Raw genomic sequence first — 12,620 nt, 5'->3', positions numbered from 1 at the left:
GAGCATGTCCAAAAGAAGAGACAGAAAAAAAAGTGTTGATAGTAATCACTCCACCACATGATTACCACTTCAGCATCTAACAAGCGTGACGTGAAATTAAACGCACCGTGAAGCAATTGGTGAAGGGGCATCAAGAAGAATCACCTTTCGCTTTCCGTAGCTGGAGTCGTCTGTCTCTATGGGGAATGCCGCCCTTAGGGATAGCTATTTTTCATCAGTCTTACTTTCCCTGCCGGATTGTGGGGGGCAGGTCACGGCGGGCCAGCTTTTGACGTGAGCAATGAGGCGTGGAAGCGAGGCCCGGGTATAGGTCGTGATGGCGGGTATGGATAGCATTGTATTGATAGATGGATGCTACGAGAAGTGATGGATAGATGGATGGTTTACTGGTGGATGCATTGCGGTGGTGCGGGGCGTCTACTGGCTGTGGTGGATGGTGGATGAGTGGTAGACTGACTGATGGAATGATGGATGGTTGTCGCGGTAGAGACTGTGTTAATGAATAGAGTTTAGCGAGTGTAGTGGATAAAGTTTTGTTAGTGGATGGGGTGATGAGTGGTAAAGTGACTGTGATGGATGGAATAGAGGTGGAATGGGGTTGGTGGTTCATAGCAGCAGAAGTAGTACAATTGATAGGAAGGGAAGTAGTGGACGGCAGTGTTAGGAGGATTGAGTCTAGTAGAGTGTGTTTGGTGGCTGGACTTGACTGGTTGAATCGCATATAGAAAATTCGAGGTCTTAATTCATATCCTTTAATAAATAATTTAGCCTCTTATCTTAACCTCTGTAATCTTAGAGTAAAGTAATGAAGTTCTTTGTGATGGTAAGAATAATTTGAAAAAGAATTCCACCATCAACACAAAAACATCTATGAGAACGTAACTAAGTGCCTTTGAAAAGTAATCCTGATAAAATTGCAAGGCACTTAAGAAGACTTCCCTTTGTCATGCAGATAATGGAGAAAGTCGGTAGCAGTAAGAGTTGTAGTAAGAATAATATGGTACTGATGGTGGTGGTGGTGGTGATAGTGATGCGCAGCTGTGGTGGATGAAGTAGCGGTGCAAGAAAGGGATGTTTGTCGTATGGTTGGCTGCTTTTCACGGTGCTAGCGGTTGTATGGTTGCAAGGACAGAGGCAGCGTAAGAATAGGAAACTATGACCAACTTACGACTGGAAAGAAAGCACAGTCTATAGAGCGAATAGCTTACGTAGCCCTTACATAAATACACCTTACGTACATGCACATTATAATTTCATACTTCCTTTATATATATCAAATTCAGGGCACGTGGAAATGGAAAGTAGTTAGAAATAATGTCTAGATTTCATTGAGTTGCGCAACGTTTCATGGAAGACCTTGTTCAGTAATGCTATAATGGTGTAAATAGTGAGTCTAGACACGACCAGTTGAAATTGTGATAATGGGGACTGACTTAGATTACGGTGGCTAATACAATATAGATGGAGAGAGTGAGAGAGACACGCTAAGAGATAAATGTACCAGAAAACAAGATAAATGGGAAGGTAAGAGAGCAGGTAAGGGAGAGTACGCATTTTGTCTCCTGCTCCGTTTGTGTATGATTTATTGCCACGTAGCCCATAATTATGAAGACTTAGCCACGCTTTCACCATTAATAGGGTCCATTTGGCTGCAGGGCGAGGTGATGGACGAGGGGACCACCTCTACTGTACTGGGATGGCCGTGGCGGTGGTGGTGGTAATGGTATTGGTGGTGGTGATTGTGGTGGTGATAGTCATATTGTCATCGTTACTTCTTTGTAGATTTCAATGAAGTAAATCGTAACTTTAAAACTACTCAATTGAAATCCTTGTATTACCGAAAACTAAAATTTTATCTAACTTTACCTTACCTACCTTAACCTACCTTAACCTACTTTTACTCCTTCATTATTGGGACACTTTATTACCATGAATTTTCGGTACAATTGGACGATTTTATTTACATTAGGAAGGGTATATGGATGTGAGAAGATTACCGACCAGAGTCTTCACTATTTCAATCCCGACATAAGTTTCTGAAGCTGTATAAAATCGTCAAATAGTAAGCAGAATGAATATGAAAACGCGTCATGGTACTGAAGGGGTTAACCTACCTTAACTATCTTATCATAACTTAACCTAACCTAATCTAACCTAACTTGATGTAACGTTACTGTATCTTACCTCATCTTACTTTTTTTTATCATGCCTTACTTTACATAAACTTATCCTACATTCACCTACCTTATCACACCCATTAAATCAAGCATGCGGGAACAGTTTTCAAAGATCATGCAAGGAAAACGTTCAAAGTGTAAATCAACTATGAGAAAACCTATGGTGCACTGGCTGTGGTAGTGTGGTTGGTAGTGGTGGAAATGATGATGGTGGAGATACGGTGCAGTGGCGATGGTGGTCAGTGGCGGGTGTGGTGGAACTGATTTTGGTGGTGGTGACGCTGGCGGAAATGGAAAAGGTGATTATGGTGAGCTGGTGGTGATATTGGCAGTGGTGCAAGTGGTGATGGTAAATATAGTGACTGATTAGTAACATGTGACGCAAGAGGATGTTTATGGATGCAGTGAAACGCACTATGATTGTAATGGATGTCACTATAGTGCATTAGAAAAGGTTGATCGGCTACGTTGACTTGTAAAACATCTGAATGTAGAATGAAAATACTAATAAAAGATTCACAGATGATCCTGATATAATTACCAACACGATTGTTGATAAATTCACACATCCATAGCTTGATTTTAAGTAATGATTAATATTCTTGCGTTATCACATTGAAAAGAATGGAATGTAAGAGACGTAGAGAGGTGATATTCCCTATAGCCACTTATCATTGCTGCCCATAATTTTTCTAATCCTTTAAATCATTTGCCAGCACTACTTTGCTAATGCTTTTACGCACTAGATACTCGGTTCTGACGCCACCGATTAATGTGTTCATTCAAGCATAAAATCTAGAGGCACACGCAGCCCAGTTTCGCTACACAAGACAAGACGAATTATGATGAATTAGTTAACGACCACGTACTTGAGCTTAGTCTGGCAAGCTTCTGAAAAACACACGCAAGTAACGGGAGCAATAATAACACCAGCGTGCCTGCCTTGAGCCCTGCCTGCGGCCAAGCAATGACTAGAATACATTACTTTTTACAAGGGAAAACACCAGGACTTCTTTTGTGAAATATATTTAAACTCCCAGAAATAGCCGACAATTTGTGTAATAGGATACTCAGTGTTTTCTTATTCTTTTTTGTACATCCTGGAACTTTTCACGAGTATTTATATTTTGTTCTTTTTGTTTTATTCTGCTCAACGTGATGTTACAGATCTGTGGAGGCTGAGACACCACTACGCCGCCGCTCAGTGCTGAATACTTGCAGTTCGTGAACCACAAGGGGCGTAGTTTCCTCTGAGGCGAGGGCTGAGGGGTAGGCGAGGAAAAAAGTGGCGCGCCTTCATGGCCAGCAGGACCACATGCCTTGAGAGAGAGAGAGAGAGAGAGAGAGAGAGAGAGAGAGAGAGAGAGAGAGAGACGTTAAAAAAAATCAAACTTCTCAATTATTTGTGTAACATTTTCTTGCATCTTATATCCTTTTTCGTAATCTAAATGGGAGCTTAAAATTCAAAGTGATGCTTAAACTATTCCTCTAGTGTGTGTGTGTGTGTGTGTGTGTGTGTGTGTGTGTGTGTGTGTGTGTGTGTGTGTGTGTGTGTGTGTGTGTGTGTGTGTGTGTGTGTGTGTGTGTGCGTGTGTGTGTGTGACGTGTGTGTGTGTGTGTGTCTGAGGTTGCGTTGCGTGGCGTGTCGTGATGTTGAAACTAGACATACTTACATTACCATATTCCTCTACACAGGAGTCAGTTTATCCAGACACTCGTTCCTCGAAGTCATATTCCTTCATAAATATTCGCCTTCCACGTGGAATTTACAGTCCCACTTTACAGGGAATGGAGCACTGAGCATCTTAGTATTATTCCCTCACTGGCGGGCTAAGTGATTGTCTAAACCAGGGTAGAAAGTGAATCAAATTATCACTGGTCGCTTTGTAACTAGGTCAGGCTCTTCAACTACCCTTGAAGTTACCCACCAGAAATACGAGGCAGGGTGTATGGAGGAGACCCTGTGAGAGACGGTACAACCTCACCTAACCTAGCGACACATAGCTAGAGGGAAAACCAGAATAATAATGATAATGAAGTCAGTTGTATCAGTGCAGCGTCTCAGGAAGGTAAAGTGTTAGTTATAGTATTACAGATAAAGCCAGTGGGCAGTGATGTAATGTATTGATAAGAGAAAGAGAGGCGTGTATGGGCTTGAGATGATATAAGTACACGAACAGATAATGTAGGGAGTGAAATTAGCAGAAAGAAACGAATACTTTAACGCAGAAATTATTTGTTTTTCATTTCAATGTAGCACTTTGTTATTAGCCCATCTCTGCCCTCTTAACTAACCACGAAGGATATGTGAATAAGAATAAATAACGAGGAATTTCACATACGATAACATTACTTTCCCTTTCAATGCAACACTCAATTAATATCGCATCTCTCTCCTCCGATGGTGAAAGATGAGAGAGGAAACGCTGGTGATGAAATTTTGTATCTTAACTTAGCACCTCAGAAAATTGGATGTGTCATAAGCGTTTTCTTGCATCACTCAAATTGCCATAAATATTTTCCTAATCTTCACACGTGTTTCTCAATTTTTCTGTGGCCATATGGGGATTAAAGAGGCTTATCGTAGGGCTGAGCTGTAATCTCCTGGCTTTGGGCATAATTCCTTTTAATCTGACTATATGGCCTTCGTCTTTAATATCCTAAATACCTTCCTGTATATTAGTGGAGAAGATTTTAAAACTACTACTACTGTTTATCTTTCATTCTTGATTCCTTATATTCTTTGTATCTACAGCTCATTATATCGTCTTTCCTTAAATACTCTAAAAAGTTTCCTAGTCAGCAAAAGATAGGAACAATCACACCTTAATGTCACCTTTTCCTCTCGATGCCCGCGGCCCGTAACCTTTCAGTCTGGCTTGACCTTCAGAGATCTTTCCTTTACCCTCCGGCAGCCACTCCTCCGCCTTCTCTCCTCCAGCTATTCGAAGGAGGAGCTGACGTCAGGAGTAAAGTGAATATTCCGCGAAGAGAGAAAAGAGGTAAGAAAGAGGGAGAGGTTGGCACGCAGACATGTCATCGCGGAGGAAGGACTTGGAGGAGGAGGAGGAGGAGGAGGAGGAGGAGGAGGAGGAGGAGGAGGAGGAGGAGGAGGAGGAGGAGGAGGAGGAGGAGGAGGGACACCAAGCCTTAAAGAAACGGGAGAGGTAGAAGGAAAAATGCCATGCCGTGGGGGGAAGGAACTGCAGAAGGAGAGATGAGGAGCAGAGGATGGAATAGGGAGGTGGAGGAAGAGAGGAGAATATCATGGCACAGGTGGATGGACTGGCATGAGTGGGCCTGACGGAATGCTGTGAAAGGTAGTAGTGAGTAAGAGAAGTGTTGAATTACCTTTAATATTGAGTTCAACTTAATATTTATACTCGCACATTTACTTTCTGGCAGAGGAAGTTAAACACGGAGGAAATGTGGATGTGTTTAAAGGAGAGTATTGGAATTATGAGAGTATAGAGAGCGGAAATAAATGGTGCAGGCGAGAAAGAGGTGGAGGACAAGGATGAGGGAAAGGAGAGAAGGTTTGGTTTAGGAGAGGGAGTGGCTGGGGGTGTGGGCGAGGCGTGGAAATGCTAGTGAAAGGGTGGGAAGGGATTACTTAAGGAATAAACTCCTTTGGTGAAGCAACAACCTAGGAGGAAAAAAAAAGGGAAGGAGACAAGACGCTTCATATTTTTTTATCCTATTCATTAACCCAAAACATGAGAACAGTCTTTTGATACGAGAATTCACATACGATTCCCTTTTGTCGCCGCAGGAATGTAACGGAGACTAAAGTTTGTGTTTACGATGATGTAGGACGCCGATACGCCTTCTTAGGACATAATGGTTACTCATAGCTGTAGCTTTCCCTGTGACGGAGACTCCCTATGTATGTCCGATAGTGTGTGTGTGTGTGTGTGTGTGTGTGTGTGTGTGTGTGTGTGTGTGTGTGTGTGTGTGTGTGTGTGTGTGTGTGTGTGTGTGTGTGTGTGTGTGTGTGTGTGTGTGTGTGTGTGTGTGGCTGCGAGTTTGCGGAGAAAGTGATATATTCCGAGCTAACAGTGATCGTGTGAGTCCTATAAAGCTAAAGTCTTCTCTCCTGTGTACTACTGTTTGTTCTCTTCTGACTGTGTACACGCCCCTGACTCGAGCTCGTTACCTTGTTTAATAATCTATAGGTTTGAGGTTGCATTTCCAGCTACTCATCTCGTCCAGTCCTGAAAATCTAAGCAATGAAGACTTTCTGAGTAGTAATGTTTATCTCATGCCGCTGTACACGTGTCTGGCTTGTTCCTGCTGCAATTAAGGCGCTGGCATCATGAATATTCCATAGTTTTTAGGTAGACATGTTTTCTGCTGCTTGCCTCGCCCTGTCCTCCTCTTAAATGTTTACAATGAGAGTTTCATAATTGCTTTTACCTTTCTAATGACGCACATGAGGCTGGTTGGCTTCTTGTGCAGTTGAACATGAATATTCCATAGTTTTCAAAAGGCATGTTTTCTGCTGCTCACCTCGCTCTGTCCTTTTAAATACGTATCTATAATGAGAGCTCCCTAATTATGTCTCCTTTCTCATGCCTGCCCACATGGTTGGCTCGTGTCTGGCGCAATCTGGACGCCGGCACGACCAATATTCTTTAGCTTTCAACTTCCTATTTTCTGCCGTTCACCTCGCCCTGTCCTTCTCTAGAATGTGCGCAATGAGAGTGCGTATTTGTCTTGATGACGACGCCGAATCCTCTATCAGGTGAAGGTTGAGTCTTGCCCCAAATGCACCAGCGTAACTGTGAGGATTCTGTTTGCCCTTCCGAACTATTAGGACACAGGCAAAGGTCAAGGGCGTAGGAATGACCCTTGTGGAGGTCGGGAAAGCAGATTGCGAGCTTGACCATGCTTCAAGGTTAGAAATGCTGGGAAGGGTTTAGGGGGGGCGGGAAAGGAGACTAGGTTAGGGGTCGGCATCCACCTTGACACTGGTACTCCTTTCGACTGGTGGTGGGCTCTGGAGGCAAGTAAAAAGGGAGCGGGGAGGTCAGGAATTACGGGGTGTTGAGATTGGTGTAGGTGCTGAGTGGCCGTAATGATGGAGGTACGGAAGGTAGAGGTAGATAGAAGGGTACGAAGTGAGGGTTATGAGTACTTAGCAGGTCTCTCTCTCTCTCTCTCTCTCTCTCTCTCTCTCTCTCTCTCTCTCTCTCTCTCTCTCTCTCTCTCTCTCTCTCTCTCTCTCTCTCTCTCTCTCTCTCTCTCTCTCTCTCTCTCTCTCTCTCTCTCTCTCTCTCTCTCTCTCTCTCTCTCTCTCTCTCTCTCTCTCTCTCTCTCTCTCTCTCTCTCTCTCTCTCTCTCTCTCTCTCTCTCTCTCTCTCTCTCTCTCTCTCTCTCTCTCTCTCTCTCTCTCTCTCTCTCTCTCTCTCTCTCTCTCTCTCTCTCTCTCCCTTCAGCCTCGCTCCTGTTGGCCTAGACCCGCCCTCCCTTACCCCTCTTGAGGCCCACTCCTGCCCGCCTCCTCTGATGGAAAGTAACTAATGACATGGAGGAGGGGGAGGGCATGAGAACTAGAGAGACAGGGAGGGGGTTAGGATTGGAGGGTTGACATGGAGTGAAGTTAAGAAAGGTGTGGCTTAATTTGCACGTCATGACATCTGGCCAATGATATTTACGTACTAAAATCCCGTGAGGTCAAAAATAAGTGTAGAAAGGCTGTGTCATCAAGTAAGGAACCGTATGTACATTAATTCATCCCCCCGTTGTACTGCACCACGATCTCCAAGAGGACCTCGTTACTGTGACACTCCTCCTTCATGTTCCTGCTTATTCATTCAGTCCTCGTTCACATTTGATTTCTCTCCTCAAGTTAATGGAAATAACTAACTTTCTCTTCGTTATTGAATATTCGATATACGCTGAGGCCACGTTCGATATGAGTACTAATTGGAGCGCTAATTGGTGCTATGACCCAACAAGGAGAGGTCACAGGTCGGTACCGTCTCCAGTAGTCGTTTATCGTAATGAAAGCACTAATTTACTGATAATAGGACAGGTGGTATGCGGGCACTTTCAGCTCACGGACACGCGGCTATGTTTGGTATCCTTCACTAAATGTCTCATATTTAGTCCATTCGCGGTTCATTACTTATATCTTTTTATTGCCTCTATCAATGGATTCTCGTAACTTGTCATAGTAAACAAATAAAATCGTCCAAGTCTGCCATTTTGGTACAATGGAAGCCGACAGTTCTTTTGCACATTTCGCTCAAAGCACTCCGACCTCTTGTAAAACACCTCGTGTGTTGTTATATGCCTTACCACTTCCATAGCGCTTTTTGATAAACACTTCCATCTTTGAGAGTAAATGTGCAAGTGAGGAGCAAGTTCAAGACAAAATCAGGCTCAAAAACAGTTAAACCCTTCTTTCACTACTCATTAATCTTTTCCAATAATAATCTAAAACGCATCAAAGAATATATTTTTTACTATAAGGTAATATGATTTTCTGTTAATCAACGCACTTATTACAAGGACAAGTCACGGCTTTCCTCAATATCTGACAACCACGCATTCCCTGGGACACCATTCAAACCAAGACCCAAGGAGCCACTTTAGAGTAGACAGACTATAATCTAAAATCGTAGTAAGTAGCATAACACGGATTAAATTAACCTTCTATTCTTCTTTCTTTATTATAGTGACCTGAATATCAACAAAATGGACCATGCCAGTGAAAGGATCGGCACCGCTAACGCACTGTGTACTGGTGGCCGTGGAGACCTTATAAAGACTCGATATGGCGATAGTGCCTCAAGGGAAGGACGGATGAAGCAAGCATAACACAGCCACGTGAGTTGTGTCTAAAATTTGTATCAAGCTTTCTTCTTCCTCCTCTCCTTCCGCTTTTCCTTCCTCCTCTCCTTCCTCTTTCCTTCCTTTTTCCTTCCTCCTCTCCTTCCTCTTTTCACTCCTATTTTCTTCCTCTTCACCTTCCTTCTGTTCTTCTTCTGTTCTTCCTCCTATCCTACGTTTCCCTCCTCTCCTTTTTCCTTTCATTCCTTCTTTTTACTTCCTCTCCTTTCCTTCCTTCCATCTTCCTTTCCTTTCTTCTTCCCCTTTCCTCATCTTCATGCCCTTCCTCTTTCTTACATTTCCCTCATCTTCTTTTTCCTTTCTTTCTTCCTTTCTATCATCTTTTCCTTCCCCTTTTTTCTCCTCTCCTTGTTGCTTTATTTCCCTCTCTTTCCTCCTCTCCTTCCTTCCCTTTCTCCTCTTCTTTCTCTTTTCCTTCCTTCTCTCTTATACTTCCCTCTGTATTTCCTTCTTACTTTTACTGTGGCTTCATATTAGCAGAGAGTATTTCTAGGCAGACAGGGGTAAGCAACCTCATAACAAGGCGACAGGTTTTCTTATGCTTGCTATTCCTATGTTCTGATGTTAATTATTCTCCACTCCTTCCTCCTCCTCTTCTTCTTCTTCCTCGTCCACCTCGAAGCAGTCATCATCATTACGAGTCTTTTTCTTGAGCCATTTTCTCTTTAACCTTCCTTTTCTGTTTGTTTTCCGCTTGTGCTGATAAATAATGCATGTTTCACTTCCGCTTAAGGTGAGTTGCTAAATTTAGAAATATGTAATGAGAGGTTTTGGGACACACACACACACACACACACACACACACACACACACACACACACACACACACACACACACACACACACACACACACACACACACACACACACACACACACACACACACACACACACACACACACACACACACACACACACACACACACACAGCGTAGTGGTTAACACGCTCCACTCACAATCGAGAGGGCCGGGTTCGAGTCTCGGTAAGCGGCGAGGCAAATGGGCAAGCCTCTTAATGTGTGGCCCCTGTTCACCTAGCAGTAAGTAGGTACGGGATGTAACTCGAGGGGTTGTGGCCTCGCTTTCCCGGTGTGTGGAGTGTGCTGTGGTCTCAGTCCTACCCGAAGATCGGTCTATGAGCTCTGAGCTCGCTCCGTAATGGGGAAGACTGGCTGGGTGACCAGCAGGCGACCGAGGTGAATTACACACACACACACACACACACACACACACACACACACACACACACACACACACACACACACACACACACACACACCGCGTAGTGTAGTAGTTAGCACATTCGGCTCACAACCCAGAGGGTCCGGGTTCGAGTCCTGGACGCGAAGAGGCAAATGGGCAAGGTTCTTAATGTGTAGCCCCTGTTCACCTAGCAGCAAGTAGGTAAGGGATGTAACTCGAGGGGTTGTGGCCTCCCTTTCCCGGTGTGTGGAGTGTGTTGTGGTCTCAGTCCTACCCGAAGATCGGTCTATGAGCTCTGAGCTCGCTCCGTAATGGGGAAGACTGGCTGGGTGACCAGCAGGCGACCGTGGGGATGAACACACACACACTCTCTCTCTCTCTCTCTCTCTCTCTCTCTCTCTCTCTCTCTCTCTCTCTCTCTCTCTCTCTCTCTCTCTCTCTCTCTCTCTCTCTCTCATCTCTTTCTGCTCTCTCTATTCTTCTCACATCTTCAATCAATTTTCCTTCTCTTCTTTCCCTCTCTTTCTTCATCGCGCATTCTTGTTATGAAAATAAAATATTCACTTTAAATTTTCCTTTCACTTGTGTTTTGTTTCCATTTGCTTATATTCCATTCTCTCTCTCTCTCTCTCTCTCTCTCTCTCTCTCTCTCTCTCTCTCTCTCTCTCTCTCTCTCTCTCTCTCTCTCTCTCTCTCTCTCTCTCTCTCTCTCTCTCTCTCTCTCTCTCTCTCTCTCTCTCTCTCTCTCTCTCTCTCTCTCTCTCTCTCTCTCTCTCTCTCTGACAAAATTACCACCACCATCACCACAACTACCACCACCACCATCACCTCTTTCTCCTCACCGTAATAAAAAGAGACATAAAAGTGTAACATTCTCTCCTCGGGCTGTGGTGCACAAGTCCCCTCCTTCACCGCCACCTTTAGTCAGGGCTCTTGAAATGGCTGGTTGTTTCGGCTCGCCTTATCTCGGCTGCAACAGATCGTTAGTCACAGGTTTCAGGTACTTGTCAGGTTTAATTGGAGGTGTTCATGGGGTGTTTCCTCAGGCAGTGTGTTGTACTGTCTTTGCCTCATTCATTCATAAGGTGAGTAAGATGTTTCAGGTGGTGATGTGGCGGAGAGGGTTGTATAGGAGTAGTAGGTTATTAGGTGTTTAGGTGTATGTTAGGCGGGTCAAGGAATGCACTGGGTTTTTTAGATGCCTCGTTACTTGTGTCTTCCTGTAAAATTATATAAAGTGAGAGTATTTGACGGAAAATTCATTAGAAAGAGCGTTTTAATGTTTCCCAAAGCTCGTTAAGGCGGGTCAAGGAATGCACGGGGGGTTTTTAGATGCCTCGTTATTTGTGTCTTCCTGTAAAATTATATAAAATGAGGGTATTTAACGGAAAATTTATTAGAAAGAGCGTTTTATTGTCTCCCAAAGCTCGTGCGACACTGATCAGAAAAGTGCATTGGGGGTTTTTAACATGCACCATTATTTTGTCACACATTGAAAGGTCGTAGGAAAGGAAGTTTACTCGACCTAAACGATTTTTTTCTCTTTTTAAGTCATCGTTGTTATTCTCTTAGAGTTTATGTTGAAATAATCATTCGGGTTGTAGTCAATTTAGTTATGGATGTGTATTGATATTTCTCTCTTATTTTCTATTACTCAAGTCTTCACATAACCGGCGTAGCTATAATGAAAAAAAAATGGAATATGGGAAGGATCCTCACTTATATACCATTCTCCATATTTTTGTTCTTCCTTTGCGTCTCTTTATATTTCAGTGGCATTTCGTCTTTACCTACCTTTCCCACTTTCTTTCTTACCATATGTGCTTTATTCCTAAAGTAAACCAGGTGTACTGTACGTCAGGTGTTTAGTAATTTTATCGAAGGTCAAGTCTTTATGGTTCGTGTTTTATTTCCTTCACTTTCCCTTTCCATGCACACACTCTGACGTGGGTGTTCTGTGCTCCTTTGTGCGGCAGTATATTGTTAGGTTAATCTCCCTGTCTCCCGCTGACCACTCTACAATGAAACGCTCTCTCTCATGTACGACTGTATATCATGTGGACTGAAGGACTGACTCTCTCTCTCTCTCTCTCTCTCTCTCTCTCTCTGTCGGTCATTTTTTCCCTCTCACACCTTATTTTTCTCACTCTTCACTCGAGGCAAGGGTGAAATTATCGTCGGCAGAATGAATAATGATACCTCTAATATTATTTTCGCGTCCCACCTTTGCCTTAACAAGTTCTTCTGTTCTCTCTCTTGATCTTTTTTTTCTTCCTTCTCTTTTCTATCTCTTTATTTACTTCTTGGTTCGTTTTTTTTTCTGTTTTATGCTTTTCTTACAATTTTCATTCTCTCTCTCTCTCTCTCTCTCTCTCTCTCTCTC

At 43.5% G+C, this 12,620-nt stretch overlaps 1 long non-coding RNA gene across 1 annotated transcript in view; it reads left to right on the top strand.

Annotated features, from left to right (window-relative positions):
* Nucleotides 1-12,620, top strand: part of LOC123499372 — a 210,198-nt gene that overhangs the window by 153,018 nt on the left and 44,560 nt on the right. The window contains exon 3 of the long non-coding RNA XR_006672964.1: nucleotides 8,861-9,011. This is a non-coding gene — a long non-coding RNA (uncharacterized LOC123499372). The remainder of the gene's footprint in view (nucleotides 1-8,860; nucleotides 9,012-12,620) is intronic.

The sequence above is a fragment of the Portunus trituberculatus genome, chromosome 49 (assembly GCF_017591435.1).
Source record: "Portunus trituberculatus isolate SZX2019 chromosome 49, ASM1759143v1, whole genome shotgun sequence".
Lineage (NCBI taxonomy): Eukaryota > Metazoa > Arthropoda > Malacostraca > Decapoda > Portunidae > Portunus > Portunus trituberculatus.
Note: the sequence above shows the minus strand (reverse complement) of the source record. Positions and strands in the feature narration are given on the sequence as shown.